This window comes from Anser brachyrhynchus, assembly GCF_964034855.1.
Source record: "Anser brachyrhynchus genome assembly, chromosome: 3".
Taxonomy (NCBI): Eukaryota; Metazoa; Chordata; class Aves; order Anseriformes; family Anatidae; genus Anser; species Anser brachyrhynchus.
The window spans coordinates 74,969,427-74,988,696 of NC_137696.1; the positions used below are offsets into that span (position 1 = coordinate 74,969,427).

Genomic DNA, 19,270 nt, shown 5'->3' on the forward strand with positions numbered 1-19,270 from the left:
CTAATTGTATGGAATAGGCATTGTGTAAGGTTAGAAGAAACCTGACTCTCTGAAAGGTTTCAGAGGGGAGGTTTTGGCACCATAGAACCCATGACTGGGAAATGATTGTATTAGCTAGCTGTATCTCCTCTAGATACAAATTGCATCCAGCTGCCTGGCCAACAAAAGGGTGAAAAGAGGAGGAATGCTGACCACACCTTTCCTCAAGCTGTTGATTCCCTTTTCTTTTTTTCTTTTTCTTTTTTTTTTTCTTCTTTTTTATTTTCTGCTGAGACAAGGCAGGAAACACAATTTAAGTTGCCAGGGTGTTGATACACACTGGCTGTGGTCTCCAGCTCATTACTGTGGTCAGAGAAGTGCTTGCGGTGAGATATTTCACTCACTCCAGAGAAACTACATACATCAAAGGTAGGTCATGTGCCTTCTGAGGTGTTTCTAGCAGTTTTGCTCAGAAATCCTGGTAAGGGGGAATTTATCTTATTGCCCTGATGAGTAGCTTCATGCTGATGAGTGGGGGGCATGTAAATTATTAGCAGAACACCAGGTTCCTGAGTCTCAGAACAAAATCTGGGCTTCTCACCAGAAGCATCTTTGGGTATATCATAAGGTAGAATCAAAGAATCATAAAATCATTAAGGTTGGAAAAGACCTCCAAGATTATCTGGTCCAACCATCACATTACTACCAACGTCACCCACTTAACCATGTCCCTAAACACCACATCCAACCTCTACGAGTTGCTTCCCTCCTAATGCCTCAAAACAAGGCCTGAGGCAAGCCACTACACCTTTTCCTCTTCCTCAGGCCTTAATGGGTGGCCCTGTAGGGAATGAAGGAAAACTTAGTTTCTGTTTGTTTGTTTTTATATGCATATTTATTTTCTTTTTGGTTTAAGTAACTTGGACATCTCTTTATATACACTTCACATGTCATGTATTTCTTTGAATAGACTAGATCTCCAACTTCACAAGAATGCGGTACAAATGTGTTACTCTGAGTTGAACATGAGCAATTACCAGGGTCCCCAGGAAAGCTAACAATATAAATTAATCAAAGCATTCAGGCCTGGTATTTCTTAATCTTATTTTTAGTAACTGCTGGTAGGTTGTGGACTCAATTAAATGTGGGGGAAGTCTTCTGAACACAATGTTTTTCCTCTTAAACTTTGTACTTCAAAAACCAAATCTGTATATGCCTACAAGTACATCTACATACAAACACATCTGTTATGCGCTGACTCACTAACCCATTCATCACACACAAACCTTTACAAGTATTACAAGGTTGATGCAGTTAAACAGATAAGAACAACTTAAGTTCTTTTTTTAATTCTGCTTTACTCAGCATGTGTATTTACATATGTCAACTGTAGATGAGATTTCTAAAAAGCATCTTTGGTAAAGTCAGTACACATTGTAAGGTACACTTCATTAGCTAAGGTATGGCTTAATATTTGCTAGATCTTAACTACTGAAGCAGCAGATGTAAAGGACTAGGAGAAAATGTGAAAAGTAAAGTACTGCACTACCCAAATCACTGCTATATTTGCATATTTCTGAAATAAAAAATCAAGCCAGCTCTGGTTTCCAAAGAAGTTATTGAAACAACCATTGACTACTGCACTTGGGCACTGTGCTTTTATCAGCTCTGTTAATGATGTTAGGTAGATACACATTGTTCTCTTTCAAGCAGCTTTTACAGGGTTAGTATCTAAAGTGCTCTGTTTTCTGACTAATTTTAGTGACTATTTACAACAAAGAATTTATAGAAATGGTAGAAATTGGCTTTTCTGACAACTGTTTTGTAACCAGGTCTAAAAGCGCTGTAGAAGAATCTGCCATCTCTCTGTGTCAGTCTCGTCACCTAGTTGCAAATGTCGTTAGCAATAATTGTGTTTATTAGAGAAGTAGGCCCAACAGAGGAAAACTTCTCAGGGTGGTAGTCACCAGTCAAATACTGAGAAATGTGTAGGTTGCCCCAAGCCTGAGGTCTCTAATTAGGCGAGACAAACTTAGGAATGGAGAAAAGGGCAGGGCAGCAGAAGCAGAAACACAGATGCAGAAGGGTTCCCCTTCTAAGGGGGCAAGAAAGGGGCAGCTGGCTGAGAGGAGGGCACCTGACAGGAGTAGAAGAGTGGCTGCGAGGAGACGGGGAAAGGATGAGGTGCTGCGTGGAGCTGAGGAGAGGAGCCAGGACCAGAGCGAGACAGATCACAGCACGAGAGTCTGCAGGAAACTCTCTGAAGGTACTCAGGTCCTGTCCTTCCTGGGAAGGCTCCTGTTATTCCCGTTAGCTGGCAGCTGCCCTCCTCTCTTTTTTGCAGCCCTTCCCCAAAGCCATATGGAAGTAGGATTAAGGTGGGTGGAAAGCACCACCTTTCTCCTCATAACCTCAAAGCTGGAAGATCTCCACTGAGCGGCTGGGGGCCTGGCATTATTGCCACCATCTGTCAACTGCTTCCCTTCTTTATCAGGACCATAGTGATATTCAGTGGCCTCAGACAAGATGGAGACAAGACCCACTGTCTGCAACTGCAGCAGGAGGCAGCCAGGAGAGTTTGCTGTGTGCTACTGACAGACTGGACAAAGAAAATAGTCTTGTTCTCTTTTTGCACGTAGGCAACAATGGGTTAAATGATTTCCCAGAGGTCACACAAAATGTCAGCAGAAGAGGGAGAACAAAGCTTACCCTTCCTGAGTCCAGCACTACACTTCCAGTCTAAAATCTCTGCAGCTCTGGTGAGGGGAAAAAAAAAAGGGGGGGGGGGAGTCAAGGAAAGAGGAAAAAGGATTAGTGAAGGCAGAGCACACAGCCTCACAGCTGCTCATAGGCAGCACGTTAATCGAAGCTAAGCTTCTGCACAGCAGCGCTGCAAGCGGCATGGAATTCACATCGGAAATGAAAATATTGGCAGAAACGTAGCCCGGGACGATCTTCTGGGTTCTGTTTCTAGGGTCTGTATCGCTGTATCTAAGTGCCTCATGGTCATCGTTGGATTTTATCCTCATGAAATCATAGTGAGGAAAAAAAGTTTTATCTCCGTCTTGGGAAGGCAGAATTCAGGCAGGCGTTTGATGAAATGTGTTATCTTGGGGTCCCTGGGAAGGCTGAGGCTGAGTTCAGCAGTAGAGCAAAAGCTTAATAAGTTTCAATCTATATTCCTAAATCCCCTAAATCACCTTTTTGAGATTGGATTTTTATGAAGCTGAAGTCCACTGCATGGTCTTTGTTTATATTGCTCTCTGAGAGAGCAATGAACGGCTCCTGCTCCCTTGCTCTGTGAGTTTGTTAGGAGCCTTTTTAATAGAATTACAAGGAAAAATATGGGCCTGCCGCAGGGCTAGGGAGGTTGAGGATGCTGAAACAGAAGGAACAATTCCTTTCTCACCAACCTCAGGGCTATTTGGCCGTAGGATTGACCTTGAGAAGCTGCTTCTAAGGAGCTGGAGGAACATGGGTATGGTGTTGATGGACAGAGTATTGGAAAAGGACAATTGCAAGGAGCAGCTTCATCAACATTTTACTCTGGGCAACAGATCTGATGGGAGGTAGGCACGGTTGTTCCCAGATGACACCCGTCACCTCTTTCTCCTGTGAGGTACCGTCACGTCACACTATTTGTGGCTCTAGGAATTGTCCCTGGGAGACTGTGGATCAAGGGGCTGGTGTAAAGGTTGAGATCCCAGCATCTCTTCTGTAATTCTGTCATTTGGAAGAAATTTCAAGCCCCTCCCATAGATTTCCCTGGTCATTCATCCTAAGAAAGCATTATATGATGTGTTCTCTGCATTGGAATGTACTGATTATTATATGTTACTGAGATCTTGTTTATTATTGCCTTTTCCTTTTATACTGAGTCATGGCAGAACTATTCAGTTTGCCCCCTGTCTGAGCTCCACCCCACTCTCACCCCCTCCCCCCCCAGCTCAAGAACAAAACAACTCACTGCATACAGGTCCCGCTGCTTACCAATGCAGTTTTCCTGATGCCTCAGTCAGCATGACATTTCCAGGCTTAGATCTGCACTTGCCAAGTCAGGGCTCAAAACCCTGGACCCACTCTAGATGCTTACTGATGGGTTCATGAAAGAAATTCCACATCCCTTCTATATCTAGCTTCGTACCTAGTTTGCAACAACTGATAGATCTGTAAGAGGGCTTGTATGTGATATTCATTTTGGCTTTCTAGGCTTAGATGCTAGCAGAAATGTGTAATGCTCTGGAAAAAAGGACGGACTACTGTGTGGACACTAAATAGGCCAGTTACTTGTATTTTCTTGCTAATGCTTTGAACATTGTCTGTAGGTCTAAACTTCAATTGTCAACTGATTGATGACAATGTAGACAAGTGTACATTGTGTTTATGGTCACATTGGCAAGAGCAACCCATCATGCTAAACACTGCAGATTTTATCCTCCTTATCACTGCGGGATCATGTTGTGTCCTATTAGCTGGTATCACAACAGGGGCTTTGTTTGTGTAATGTTAGACTAGAGTGTTCAACATAATGAATACTCTCTTACAGCTGGTTTACACAAGGATTGTTGCCATTTTTCACAATGATTTTTTTTTTTAAACACGTCTGTATATAGACAGTCAACATGACCTAGAAGAATTTGAAATTCCCATCTGAACAGTGTATTTGATTCTCAAGTTCAGGAATATTTATCAGATGTTCTATTAAAATTGTTTTCTCATTTGTTTTCTATTTTATAATTGGTGGAAAATGTTTGTACACTAGATAATTTCTTTTTCTTCTGCTTAATGCTTAAATCTTCTAGGTTGTTATAACCCTTTATTTTTTATTTTCTGCTAGTTCATTAGTTTCTCAAGAGCCTACAAAATTGCCAGTCACTTTTCTCCAATACTCTGTTCTACAAAGCACTGTCCACTGTGTTATGCTATTTTGAATTTTTTCTCTTATCACTGGTCTGCGTCATGCCCAGCAAGAGTATAAATATGGTAGACTCTCAGATATTTGGTTCTAACAACAGAGGAGAAGGGCTTTGGCATTACATTGCTCCTGTTTCTGTTCAGGGTCACAGAATCATACATAGAAATGAGAGCATCTGATCACAACTGTCCTTTCTCACAACAGTAGCTACCTTCAAATAGCATCTATTTACAACCTTTTCTGCCTCTATAATTGGTGTAATACACTCAAGCATAATCAGTATTTTTACCACAGAAAGGAATACATAATACATTTATGTATCTACACAGGAATAAATATGTAGAGAGGGAAAGGCATAAAGTGGTTATGCCAGTTCTTGAATATACCAGCTGGAAAACAAATAAGCTGGGGAGAGTCAGTGTCTACATTCAGAGTTTTGTGTCTCTAATTGTGGCAGCATTCACAGAAGCTGCTTTACAGATTAGGGAACTGTTTTCAATTAGGCCTTTGTTTTCATCACTGACTATCTAACCCTGCTAACCTTGGGGTTAGAAAACACAGTGGTAGAATGATGAGCTTGTGTAAGCCTCGTCTGAGCTTCATCTTGTACCCAGTGGAGGTGAAATACAGCTATGAAGAGTCCTGAGGAAGGCAAGACTAATACATCCAGGATAAACAAGAAATACAAGACACTATTTCTTATGCATATATAGTATATAATTATGCAGCTGTCATTAGTAGCTAATACACCTGAATAAAGATGTCTGCAGACTTTAGCAAGAATTAATTTTCATTTGAAAATGAAATTTTTTTTTACATTAATATATTGGTTTTGACTTCAGACAGAAAGCCTTTCCAGTTCAGCATGGAATTTATGGTCAGCAAGAGAGAGAATGAGGACAGAAATTCCATATTGGTTGGACTGACTCTGTGTTATCAACCAAGACATATATTTTTGCCAGAGGAGAACCTCACCCTTGGTAGCCTGCAGCATCATAACTTGGATGCTTATTCACTGTTGGAAGATTAGATTACACCTTGCCAAGCTCTTGTGGGGAGCCTTCTTTCTCTCATTCTTTCCTTTTGTATACATCCAAATCTATAATTCATTTTGTATTTATACGTAGAAAAAGACAAATAATTGAAATTAGAAAAGTTTAACGGATGGTAAAACTTTTAGCAGGCTGAATAGCAACAATAATACAATGCTTAGATTTTACTGAAAATATGCACAAAATTGACTGCTAGCTGTCATTAGTGTTCTGTGAATTGTCAGCATTTGTCAAACTCAATTCAATGTGCCCCAATAACCTTCTAAAACCATCCTTTCCATTATGTAGGCTATTCCCTGATATGCTGTTCTTTATCTGTTTTATTAATATTTTCTCCTGATCTTTTTATTTATGTATTTTTATTATTATTTTTTATTTTTTACTGTTGCTGTCACTATTTCATTTCATTTGCTGGTACCCATAGTAGGAAAGAGGTATTATCAAGCAGATCTGCTGAGAGAAGATGAGGTAGTCAGAAGACTGGTCTGCCGATAGGAAAAGTCTTGAAGAAATTATTAAATAACTCCCTGCTCTTCCATCACGTCTTCACTGATAGCCTAAGGATCAAGTAGGATTTTAATATCTGATTGTACTGGCAGCAATCAAACCAATTCCAAAAATCCCAGCCCATCATCATATCTTTTAGGTGACGTGTCCTAAAAGATGACAGTCATCTACCATGTGGGATTTCTTCTCCTTTCTTCCTTTAGAGGCAAACATACTTTGGAGTGCAATAGATATGCCCCAGATCTAATGAATTAATTGTATACTTTCTAGGGGATCAATTTCTATCATGCTAGAAACCCCCTTATCTGGACCCAAACCATTTTAAATAAAACTCCTAAGCATAAAATAGGAACAGCTATATCATGCAAGTCAAGTGAAAATGCTAATAGCTGATGGTAGTCTTCTCTTATTTGTTCTGTTGCTACGTCTGAAGGGCCTGGAACACAAGTCCTGTGAGGAGCGGCTGAGGGAGCTGGGGTTTTTAGTCTGGAGAAGAGGGGGCTCAGGGGAGACCTTATTGCTCTCTACAGCTACCTGAAAGGAAGGTGTGGGGAGCTGGGGTCGGCCTCTTTTCACAGGTAACTAGTGATAAGACTAGAGGGAATGGCCTCAAGTTGCACTGGGGAGGTTTAGATTATAAATTAGGAGACATTTCTTCTCAGAAAGAGTAGTCAGGCATTGGAATGGGTTTCCCAGGGAAGTGGTGGAGTCACCGTCCCTGGGGGTGTTTAAGGAAAGGTTGGACTTGGTGCTTAGGGACATGGTTTAGTGGGTGACATTGGTAGTAGGGGTTGGTTGGACCAGGTGAACTTGGAGGTCATTTCCAACCCTAATGATTCTATGATTCTATGATCTGAATTAGTAGCCACTACAAAATTATTTCCTTGCCCTACCCCTCCCCAAAACAAACAAAGAAACAATCAAACAAATAACCAAAACCAAACAAACAAAAAAAAAAACAACAAAAACCTTGGTTAAAAAAATCATATTTCTGAAAATACTGAAAAGACTGAGAAAGGATGCTGAGTTATGTGGGTGGAGATGTCTGAGGGGATGTGTGACCATGCAATCATTACATGTTCAAAAAAAAAAAAAAAAGGCAATCAAAAGGAGAAATATTACCACAAACTTAAAATAAATAAATAAAATGGGGGATTGAAAGAATGCTCTCAGGCCCCTGGCAGCCAAAAAGACAGGAAATGTTTATTCATATATGGGGCTATGTATTTAAAAAAGAATGAGATGTTGCCCTCTGAGGATGACAGCTTAGACATAAACTACAATAGGAGTTGTGGTGTGATTAAAGAAGAGTGCATACCTCTGGGGATGATAAAGAACTGATTCCCTTAAACATTGTGCAAACTTTAAAATTAGTGTCTGTTCTGGACAGCATCCAAGGAAGCTATCCAGATATGATAAATCAGGGAGCATGGTTGAATATCTGGGGACTTTTATTCCTGGTATAAGTGAGTTTGAAAAAGTTACCCTGAAAGGGTTTGCACAAAAGACAGCGGCAGAAAGATGTTGGATGTTTTTTTAAAAATATTTTCATCACTGAGAAAGTATCGGAGACAGACCCGCTTCAAATGGATGTGGACTTGCATGAAAGGCAGTTGCTATTCAGGTGTTACTGTCCACAGCACTTGGATGAGTCTCACCTGTAGTACCTGCTCCAGGGATTAAGCCTGGTGGGATTATTTTACAATGCCTTTAAGGGGTTAAAAACAAATCTAAATGTCAGAAGAGGGAGCTCAGATGCAGTTGAAATGACAGTGGTGAAGATTAATATTCAACCTCTGCCCTTGACAAGTCTCTCGGGCTTGGCAGTTTCTCACTAGAAGTCTATAAAATGCTTAGGCATGATTGCTACACTTTGGCAAGAGCCAAATTCCTAAATTCTCCCAAGGGAACCAAAAATAAAGAAATTATGCTCATCATACATACTTCACTCCCATGAGAAGGTTACCGAGTTGTTTGTATATTTTATATCAATTCATATCACTTCTTAAAGTTGGAAATGAAGCCCTCACCAAAATTTTGGCAAGCAACTAAGCAAATGTTCTGCCAGACACCATTAATACAGATCAATCTGGTTTCCTTTGCGTGAACTAGAAGATTACTTTCCTGAGGCGAATCACAAACAGTTTTTTCCTCAAAGGTTTGCTTTTTCGATCTTAACACATGCCAACAAATCTAGGATAATTCATAGATTCATAGAAGTTAAGGCCAGAAGGGAGGGTTAGATCATCTACTCTGTCCTTCTGTACATTTCAGACCCCTACATTTCACCCAGTTACCCTTGTACTGTGCTCATTAACTGGTATTTGGCAAAAGTACATCCTCACAAAGTTATTCAGTCTTGATGTGGAGACACTAAAATAAATAAATAAAAATCCACCACTCCCTTGGCAGTTTTTCCCCCCTCATTCATTAATTACTCCCACAGAGGAAAAAAAAAAAAAAGAGAGAGGGCTTTTCTTTCCAGAAAACACTTCAGTTTTCAGTTACTGATTCTTGGTATACTTCTCTGTACTAGATAAAAATCTTAGTATTATCTACTCATGAGGAAATATATTCACTGTACTTCTCAATCTTTGATAAACTGGATTGGATTGCTTATTTCTCACTGAAAAACACTTTACCCAGTCCTCAAACAAATTTTGTGGTTTTCAGCACCTTCTTCAATTTTAACATTGTCCATGAAACTTGAATAAGCTGTGGTTCTCGTGAATACTGAACACAGAAGTAAAACTCATTTCTCTAGTCTTATTCACAGTCCTTCCTTTGATAAAAGGTAAGATAGCTTTATTCAGAGTACTTTCTGGCATCTTCACAATGCAAAATCAACAGCCATGGGATGAACTGGATGGAGGAAAATGGAAATATGACACAATTCTTCTAAAGGTAGGGCCAATAGAAGCTAGTCAGAGAGAAAGAGATTTTCCCCTTTGTGATGTCTCCCAGTCAATCTTGGAAGACTTTTGTTGATTTTGGCATCACCCATGTAACTGTAGGGAGTCAGTTTTGAAACCTGAATCAACAGAAAGCTGAGTGAGGTGGGAGAGCAAAATATATTTCTCTCTGCTTCACTCCCTAAAGTGTGGGCTCAATGTAGGGTCAAACGTATGCCAGAGCCCACGTGCATGGAGGGGCAGGACTACATCTCCAAACAGGCCAGCAGAGAAAAGATATGCCTCTGACCAGAGCTCCACCACACTGTATCAACTCAACAAAGCTGTGAAAATATAGTTTCAGTGATCATGACCGCTTATTCCAACTTCAGAGTGTTTGTAGAATTTCAGTCCAAATTGTAAGCCAACTTTGCAAATTTCAAATTTCAGCCTCCAGTAATCTAAATTGAACACCTAACATAGCAAGACTTCTAGAACCTGATACACCACTCTGGTTAAACTTGCTGGGAATACTGATCTGAGTTCAACTTTTCCCAAAGTTCAGACATTCAGATACGTCCAGAGCTAGTTTACCTTCATGATCATCTCAGCCACAGAAAAAGAATATAAAACAAGCAAGGAATTTGTTTCATGCAAAGTATTTTTTTTTTTTTCAGGTAATGGAGCAAATGTAATAAATTTCCAGATAAAAACTCCCCAGCCCTGACTGCTTATTCCTATCTTCAATCTGCAATCTATTGCTGTTACTATTTTGTTTTACAGGGCTGTTCGATAAACCACATTATCGAAATAATCTCATTTATAAAGAAGAAAACAAGCAACTTCTTTATTGAAGGATAAGGGAAAGTGGAAATCTCTTATTGAAACAATTTGATTATCAAGAGAACAGAACAACCACAAAAATAACAAAAATACAAAAAAAAATTAACTCAGATTATTTCATAGAATGTTCTGTCAGTGGAGCTCTGAACATGCCACAAGTGAAGGGACAGAAAAATGTGTTTTGGGGATAGAAGTGAGTTTAGCAGATGGGAGAAAAGTGAGAACTGAAGCACAGTGGGAACTGTGCTACTTGAGAAACAGTAATGTGGAATGACAACCTGATGTAAAGGTTCAGAACTAGGTTAGAAACTTAGTAGTAATGAGTAAAAATTCTTAACATTTTTATTCAAGATGGATTTATTGTGTTAAGATTTACATATATATATATATAAAGCTATACCTCAGTGAGATTAATCTTAAGGCAGGCTGTAACATCAGTTCTAGTAATTCATTGTTGCTTTCTTTGGAGGTTAAATTACCCAGTAGTGAGCATTCTGACTGCTAGTTTTCCCCGGCATGATACCTGGTGTTAGTGAAAATATGAGTTCTTTGGGGGAAAAATGCATATGCAGCTCCATTTGCCTTGTTCAAAGGCAGGCCCTTGCCTTTCTTGCTAACTACTTGCTTGCTGCTCCTGGTAAATCTGTAGCTGAACTGAAGGTGTTCCAGGTTAAGTTGGGAGTGCAGGAACATTACCTTGCCTGCTTTAAAATACATATATATAAATACATATAAACATGTATACAAGTATGCATATGCATAGACATATACATATAGCTATTTCTATTGTTTTGGAGCCTGAAACTAGAAATATGGGGCTTTTCTTCATTGAAGATGGTCCTTGAATAAATTCCTCACTGCCTACTTTTCTCCATGGTCTTTCCTTGTGGCCTGCTTCTGTAAGAGGGGATAAGGCTAATCTTCAGGGGATCATTTATGGGCTGGTTTTCCTCAGTATGGCCCCTGTGGATCATCCCTTTGTGGTAATAACCCTCATGCTTTATTCATTCTCTTCTGGGGGACCCTCTACATCCTTGTCAGGTCTCCTGGAGTTCTCCAGTGTGGAGGAGCTTCCTGATGCTCCTGGCCATGCTCACTTATCGTTTCCTCCAGCTATAGGCATTCCTACAACACCTTCTTCATCTCAGACTATCTGTTCAGGGAGACAAAAGACAGTGTTGAGACACTGCTGTTTCCAGATGGACCAAAGAGATCACGTTACCAAAGGGACTGGATATGAAGAAGGTTTAAAAACTTGCTTCTGGGACTTTGGAAGTCTCATCTAGTTCATTGTACTTCACATCTCCAGAAAGTTATTTAGAATGACGTTTTGTGGCTAGGCTTAATGTTAAATGATCCTTTTCTGGTATTCACTATCAATTGAGACAAATAAGCTGTTTTTGAGTACATCTTTTCTCATCTTGTGGTAGATACTTAAGATCAGTTACATGGATTGCATCCCAGAAATACCTAATTCATAGCTCTGAATCCCTCGTGTACCTTCCCCGTGTATATATCTTGGCCCATTGCAAAACTTGCAGAAACCTTTGTGCTGCTTTGTGCTATCCTCCATTAACTAGAAGCTGTCAAGCTGCTGTGCACAACAGCTGAGTTTCGTGTTCACCATCAAAGCACTCTGCTTAACCCAGCTTTGTACATCTTAGCACCAACAAAGAAGAACTTGTATTTTCTTCCCAGAAGTATCCACAAAAGCCAAGATCAGCTAGTCTCTACCTACGTTGCCCATCAACCCTGCCCATTTTCACCAGCAGCAACCTGGTGGAGTAGCAGCAACCCAGAGGGTCTTCTTGATAGTGATAAATGGGGTTTCACTATCAGGAAGGCTACTATGTGCATGGCTTACAAAGGGAAAGGGCTGCGATTCTGGGCTGCATATCTAATTATTTTGTTTTGTTTTGTTTTATTTTGTTTTATATTTTGAGCCATGCAATCTCTTTCCTTGTCATGAGCTCACATGCTGGGCAAGAGAGCCCAGCTCAGTGTGGTCCAGATGCTGAAAGGAGAACAGGAGACTGTACTGGGGACAGTGACCCAACAGGTGCGTGCTCCTCTGGTCAATCTGCCTGGTCTCTTCTCTGGAGATACTGCTTCTGGCTCCAAGAGGTAAGACAGTGTGGTGTGGGGTCAGGTGGGTGGAATACATGTCCTGAATTGCAGGTGCAAGTCTTAGAAGCCACACTTTTGCTCCATGTCTCCTCCCCTTCCTTCTCCTTCCTTTCATTTATACTGTTTGAGGGGAGAAACAGTGAAGAAGAGGAAGAGGTGTTGCTCTTTTCATCAGCTCTTTTTAATGCAGTCCAATTTAATGCCTGTAGAATTAATTTATAAGGCAAAAATGAGCATTTTTGCAGGGCTAGAATAATTCCATTATACTGTATATCTGTAGAGTAGGAAAGCTTATGTAGGCTCTATAAACAGCTCAGTACATAATTCCAAATGAAAATAACATACTAATGTGTGAATGATTTACACCAGCATCAGCTGTCTCTGAGAAAAGTTAGTGTTTGTTCTCATGCTTTCATTTTCCTGGGTAGAAGGTTAACTACACATATTTTCTGATTTCTTTCTTGAAGTGGTTTCATATTAGCATAATATTTTTGTTCCCACAATTTCACTCACACAGATTAGTAAACTGGAATACACTGTTTTTGAAATATAGTTCTTATTCATCAGATGTGTTATTCAAACTCCTCATATTCACAGCACACAAGTAAAACTGTTGCAAGCACATTTTACCCTTTGCTGTAAGCAATATTCTTTTTGTGTTTTGTTGTTTGTTTAGTTTTGTTTTCCTTTAGATAGGTACATAAGGCTGTGGCAGTGATTACATTTCAATGCTTGAGTACTAATGCTTTTCCTATGGGCTGGATAGTGTGTGTATGAACATCGCTAGTGAACCTAAATATGAGGATTACTGCCAGAAACAGAATTTGGCCCTACAAAAAGAGTGATTTTTGTACATGCCATTAGTGGAGCTGCTTTCAAAGCCATCTGAATGACTGAAGGCCAAGTTACATAAGTTATTGTAGGTTAATGGGATACCCATGCATCTAGGTGGCTGTGTATCTTGCCTGTAGCAAAATTAAATGCCCCACAGTGAAAATGCTTGTTCAGAGTTTTGCTCACAGGTTGCTATGCTGCAAAAGTTTTTAGACCAACTGTGGGTTCAGTGAGCTACTGATGGATTTTATCCACCTTTTAATACCTTTAACACCATCAGATCAGAAATGATCTGGTGCTACATGCCTCTTGTAGGAGCCCTAATCACTTACACAGAAGGTCTCACTCTTCCCTGCTTTCTCCTTCTCTCTGTCTTATTTATCTGCATTTTATTTTTTTTTTGGCAACAGTTTCAACAGGAGTTGGAAACACTCCCACCTCTCTTCAGCTCAGCCCCTGAATAGCTGCAGCCCCATAATCAGGGATCTTCTTCTGTAAAGAAAGACATAAGCTTTTTCTCCACTCTTCCCTCCCCTGGGCAAAGAAAGGCAGTGAACCCTAGCTTACTGTACATCATATTTAAATGTGACAGAGTGCAGGGTTGTTATTTCCAATCTTCCATGGGCCCTGGCTCATGCTCAGGGCTAAGGGTCTGTGCAGTCCTCAGAAAGACAGGATTTAAGACAAATCCATCCTTTGTGAGTTCCTCTTGACTAGATTTGGCAGTTTCTTGCTCTGCTAACCAGAGAGCTGAATCTTCTTATGAGTGAGTTGACTGTATCCTATAACTAACATAACTAGCCCTGCCTTCAGAGCCTGATTGTCTTAGGAGCTGAAATGGGGGTATCGCTCCAGTGAGGGTCAATGTATCTCAGCTGCTGGTGGAACCAGCCCTAAGGACCAGTGTGAGATGAGCATATTAAGAACACATGCTGCTCTGCTTTGCTTCAGTGTAAGGAAAAGAATGAGCAATGATTGCTTGAGTTCTCAAGAAACTATGTAAAACTTACTGTGGGGGCAAATAGTAATTTCCCTGCCATCATCCTCTTGCTTATGATCCTTTACATTCTAAATGCAAAGGGAAGGTGCAAGGCCTTTCCTATTTCCTGGTATCCTACTTCTTCCCAGAACTTCTCATGGGTCTTTTATTGCTGGCTAAAGGTTTTTGTGAAGCTAACCGCTGCAGAAGAATTCTGATAATGACTGTTGTAGAGATGTTATTCATCTGATAACATCACTGTAATTTGATAGATCAGGATGCCAAGTTAGAGAGATGGAGTTATTAAATGCACGGAGGAGTAAAAGCTTTTGGCAGGAGAGGGCAGGATAGAAACTGTAACAAAACTTGAGGTGAGTCTTCAGGGTAAATAGGATTGGCAGAGGAGTTGCTATTAGGCTGGAAAATGGGATTCAATCCTAAGCTTTGGTTAAGAAGAGTTTTTCAGGCATTTAGTGTTAATAGAAATAATGATGTGGGAAAACAGCAAAGACTAAACTGGAAATGCCAAGACTTTCAATAGTCATTTCAGTGCTGGCAGACACTAATAAATAAGAGATTTACTTAATTTCTGCTTTCTGAAAGCACACCAGCCATTTGAGTCTCTTAAATGCTTTCCCTTTAACGAGCACTCAGGTGTCCAAAGTGTTACAGGAGCACTTTGACTTAGCTGTGCTACTAAAAATGAACCAGGAAGTTTGAGGATGTCAACAGGCTTGCCTCCACTTTCACAAGCATTTAAAAGCCAGTCATTGCTTCCCCTGTCTGCAAATGGCAAAAGAACATTTTTATCTGAGATCACACTGCTGTTTTCAGAAATCTGTCCCTAAGTATCAAGTTTAATCATCGCCTTTCATTTAAAGGAGCACCAAGAGACAGTTAAGCCCACATTTTCTGTTCCAAATGAATGGAAATGAAAAGCTGCTTAGGAGTAACAGTGACTGGAGGAGGCACTGGGCAGGTTGTGCTGGAGTTTGACAGCCTGCCTGGAGAAGCCAGGGGCAGCAAGGCAGGAGAGCCAGGTAAGCTGAGGGAGAGTGTGGCAAGTATGAGCCCTTTGGGTAAGACTGGCTAAAAGCACAGGCATGCAGTGCCAGCAAGTCCTGATCTGGCAGGTTTCTGTGCTGAGGGAATGAAGCATTGAGAATAAAAAAGGTTGCACCACAGAAAACCCCAGTTCATCGACAGTTTTTATTCCCAGTTGGAAACACCTACAAATAGATAGACACTTGGATTAAAGGAACAGCAGTAGTATCAGAGCCTTTGCAAATGACAACACAAATTTAGATAGATCTCTTAATAAATAAATAAATAATAAAAACGCTCTATTTTGGATCTAAGCTGCTGCAAATGTTTTTTGTTTGTTTGTTTTAATATATTATTTATTTATTTAGTGTGTGGCTATGTGCAACTGATTTGGGACTTTCCTGAAAAAACAGTTGTCAAAATGCTAAAACTCACCAGGATCTTCAATGCTTGCCTATGAGTCAAGGTGCAGGTGGTCTTTTGAAGGCCACAGTTCTACTTCCAGCTGACATCCATAAGTGTATTAGTCAGTCCTGCTGAAATGTGAGTCCTACTTCTCATTCTTCCTCCTACCATTGTCTCTTTCCTTTCTTGGTCCCAGCCATATCATCCTATTTATTTTTGTTATAGGTTAGTTTTCAGCAAGGTTAGGTCAACTCGCAGAAAAGACCTGTGGGCACCAAAGTCAGCATATGGAACAGGACAGAAATCTGAGCCTGGCTCAGGTGCATATTCTCCCTCTTTCAATTGCTCTTGATGAATTATGACGTCTGCTTGGCCTTTATAATGCAACTGCATGTGAAAACACAAATAGGCTTTTCCTTCAAGTTAGGTGAAAAGAGAGGAGTAATGCTTATCTAGCAGCTGCTCAAGCTGCACCCATGGTAGATAAACAGAAGGGTTTACTTTGCGTTTGCTCTCTGTCTTCTACCGTCACTACATCATTTTTTCCACAAGTAAACATGAATGAGCTCAGAGAAGTATCTAGCTCTCACACCTCACTTGTTGCGAGCTGATTAGCATAGGTCTCATAAAATGCGATCGGATAGAAAGAAGTGCACACAAGGCTGCACCAGGTTCTATGGGAGGCATGATGCTGTCGGCATCCCTGTTCCGGTGAGGGAGGTACAGAGGCTGCTCAAGGAATACATTTTTGTGACATTGAATTTTATTCACTAGGAGTTTGTCATCCAGATTTCTACTCTTTGAGCACAGACACTATCGGAGGAGACAGACAGTCTCCCAGGACAGTTAGGTCCTGTCTGCACTATGCAAGCAACTAAAGGTAGCATTTTTTATTTTTATTGTATTTATTTTTTTTCTTCTGTTTCATGTAGGACGTATTTGCTCTGTGTTGCAATACCATCTTACTCCATCTTTCAGGATGGAACAAAACACTTTTACAAATAGTCTGCTAAAAGTTGCTCTACTTTAAGCTCCTAAAGCAAGTTTAACCAAACTATATTGTAACAGGCAGGATTTACAAAAAGATTTTAACTAACAACAACTGTTTCTTTAACCAGTGTATCTGTTGTTAAAATACAGATGGAGGCAATCCACACAAAAGGGTAGGTGCTTGACAGTCATAAACTGGCACAGATTTAGTGGAATTAATAGCATTACATTGATCACAGGTAGAGGTCTGGTTGTTGAAGATCTGTCTGGTTCTTGTTTTCCAGCAACTGAAATACTTCATGAGAAAAGCTCCACCAAAGATCCACCTAACAAGTGTGGTCCTCTGCAGTTGCAAGCAATGACAAATCACCCTCTACTTCATAGAAAATACTTCCTAGAAAATTTTCTAATTCCATTTAAAATTGTTAGGACTTCTGCATCTGATGGAATTTTTGGGAGGCTATTAGAAAAGCTCAGACTGCTTGTGGTTACAACCTGACTTTCTGTTCAAATTTGCTGCTGGACACTGCTTATCCGTTTGCTTTTGTGACAACACTGATTTTAAACCCTCTAATAATTTCTCTTTCCCCTTGGCAACAATTACTGAGATCAGCTACAGTTATTGAGATCAGCCACAATCCCTCTCAGCTTTCCTTCACTGGACTAAACAAGCTGAGCCTTTCTGGGCCCATCTCAGCAGATGGGGGCTGCCTGGCCCTCTGCCTCTCTTGGGAGTCTTCCCCATGCAGCCAGTTCTCACCGCTGTGTCCTGTTCCTGAGCAAATCTGACATGAGCTGCACAGAGCACACCAGTAGACCACCAATACACTAACACAAGTGTTTTTCTGATTGAAGGTATACGTCATGGGATTTGTACTTGTTTTGTTCGTAGCTGGACCACTGGCAGTTCTTGGGGATCTATGTGTTTAGTGAGCATTCCCAGCGTCTCCCACTCTTTTAGCATTCTTGGAAGTTAATCTCCCAATTTACAGCAGATGTTTCTGTTACTCGCTCTTAAACCCATGGCCTTGTACTTAGTGCCTTTTACACGTACCCTGTTTTATTACTACAGTTCTCAAAGACATCCAATTTTCTGTTTGAGCTCTTGATCCTCTCCTGTTTTGAGAACGTCTCTGATTTTGCGTGTTACTAGCAAATTTTAGCGTCATCCTGTTTTCTGTGCTCAGTGAAAATGTTAAGGAAAGTTAGCATCAATCTTATGCCACTAGAAGAGGCACTTGTAGTCAGACTTTGAGAAGTATTTACATGCCTAAGATGAAGAGAAGTACACTGCAGGGTTTCCAAAAGTACTTATTGCTGGGGTGAAAAATGCAGCAAACTTCTGGTGTGTGGTTGCACAGCACACATCTTGCTGGAAGATGACAAGTAATTGTTGCGAGTGCAAGTAGCAAGTATGTACAAATGTGGTAGGATATATCAAATCTGCCTCAATTCTTGTCTGCATCTATAGGTACTGTATTTAGATACTAAAATATCTGTCAAAATCGTGAAGGGGAGCATGTTCCCTCCCGTCAGGCAAAAGCTAGACAGGACAATACCTGGGGCAGATACAACGACTGAAGACTGGACAACACAATCAAATGAGAAAATATTTTTGTTTAAATTTATGTGGAACAGTTTTGTAGAGAAAGGAATTTGGCAACGACAAGGAGAGAGCTGCTCCCAGAATATGAGAGAAATACAGTAGATACTCATTGCTAAAGAAATGTGATTCTTATTATTAAAAAGATGTTTTCGTTTTGAGCGTGGTGGGTAAGACATGCTTTGCTGAACATTAACTGTAGCAAGTAGGTGGAAGAAGTAAAAACAGTTCAGAAAGGCAAAATGTGCTGTAGTTCATTTCTCGAAGGAAGATTTTTTTCCCATGGTTGAAAAGGTTACTTGATGCTAGTATTTTCTACTCTGTGTAGTTCTTTGAACTCGGCACACACAACATATGGATGACAAAAGAGGCCACGCAGAAATTCAAAAGTTGGGATGTCCTGCCCCTGCGACTCTCTTTGTTACTGGAGCCACTTCCTCCGTGCACAAACATTATAATGTCATTATTAATGGCTGAAACGCTCTGTCTTTTTTTTTTTTTTTTTTTTTTTTTTAAGGGTTTCTCCAGCACTTCTGCAGCAGCATGGGCAGTGCTCACAGTGCAGGCAGACAGCCTGTGGCTTGTTTTCGCCTCGCTGTTCTGTGTGTGGCTGCATGCTTTGTAACCCTTCTTTAAAGGCAGAATTACTAATTTCCATCTGGGCTTCCCTCACTACTCTGTGAGGCTTTTTTTTTTTTTTGCTTTTTTTTTTTTTTTCAGCACAGGCTTGTGTAGTTGGAGGGTTTATTTTTTCTAAAGCACAAAAAAATTAAACTGGAAGTAGCCATTGATTTTTGGTGTCCAAATGGAGCTCCTGAGGCATTGATTTTTGACAGTACCTTATACTATACAAAGCTGTTTATGTTCAAAGTTCATCTCCCACTAACTCAAATCACAAGGCATGACATTTTGCTAAATCAGATCCCTGGAGCCTGATCTGGACAGTCTAGGAATTCAAGCTGCCACTGGGGTGGAAACACTTCCCTCAAACAGCCTTCAGCTCTGGGTGGTGAGATGGCCACAGACACCTTTGGTTTGGTGTTTGCTCCCTTTCCAGTAGACATGCTGTCACTAGCACCAGCCTTGCACAAGTGTGGAGAG

General features: G+C 40.5%; 1 protein-coding gene and 1 long non-coding RNA gene across 2 annotated transcripts in view; both read left to right on the forward strand.

Moving 5' to 3' along the window:
• Positions 1 to 402: 402 nt before the first annotated feature.
• LOC308192869 (uncharacterized protein) overlaps positions 403 to 19,270 on the forward strand; it is a 58,027-nt gene continuing 39,159 nt past the window's right edge. The window contains exon 1 of the mRNA XM_080586873.1: positions 403 to 408. The gene's annotated coding sequence lies outside the window, so the exon portion shown is untranslated. The remainder of the gene's footprint in view (positions 409 to 19,270) is intronic.
• Positions 15,583 to 17,684, forward strand: LOC308192877. Its single transcript, XR_013949182.1, has 3 exons — positions 15,583 to 15,896; positions 16,351 to 16,456; positions 16,851 to 17,684. It is a non-coding gene; the product is annotated as an uncharacterized lncRNA (long non-coding RNA).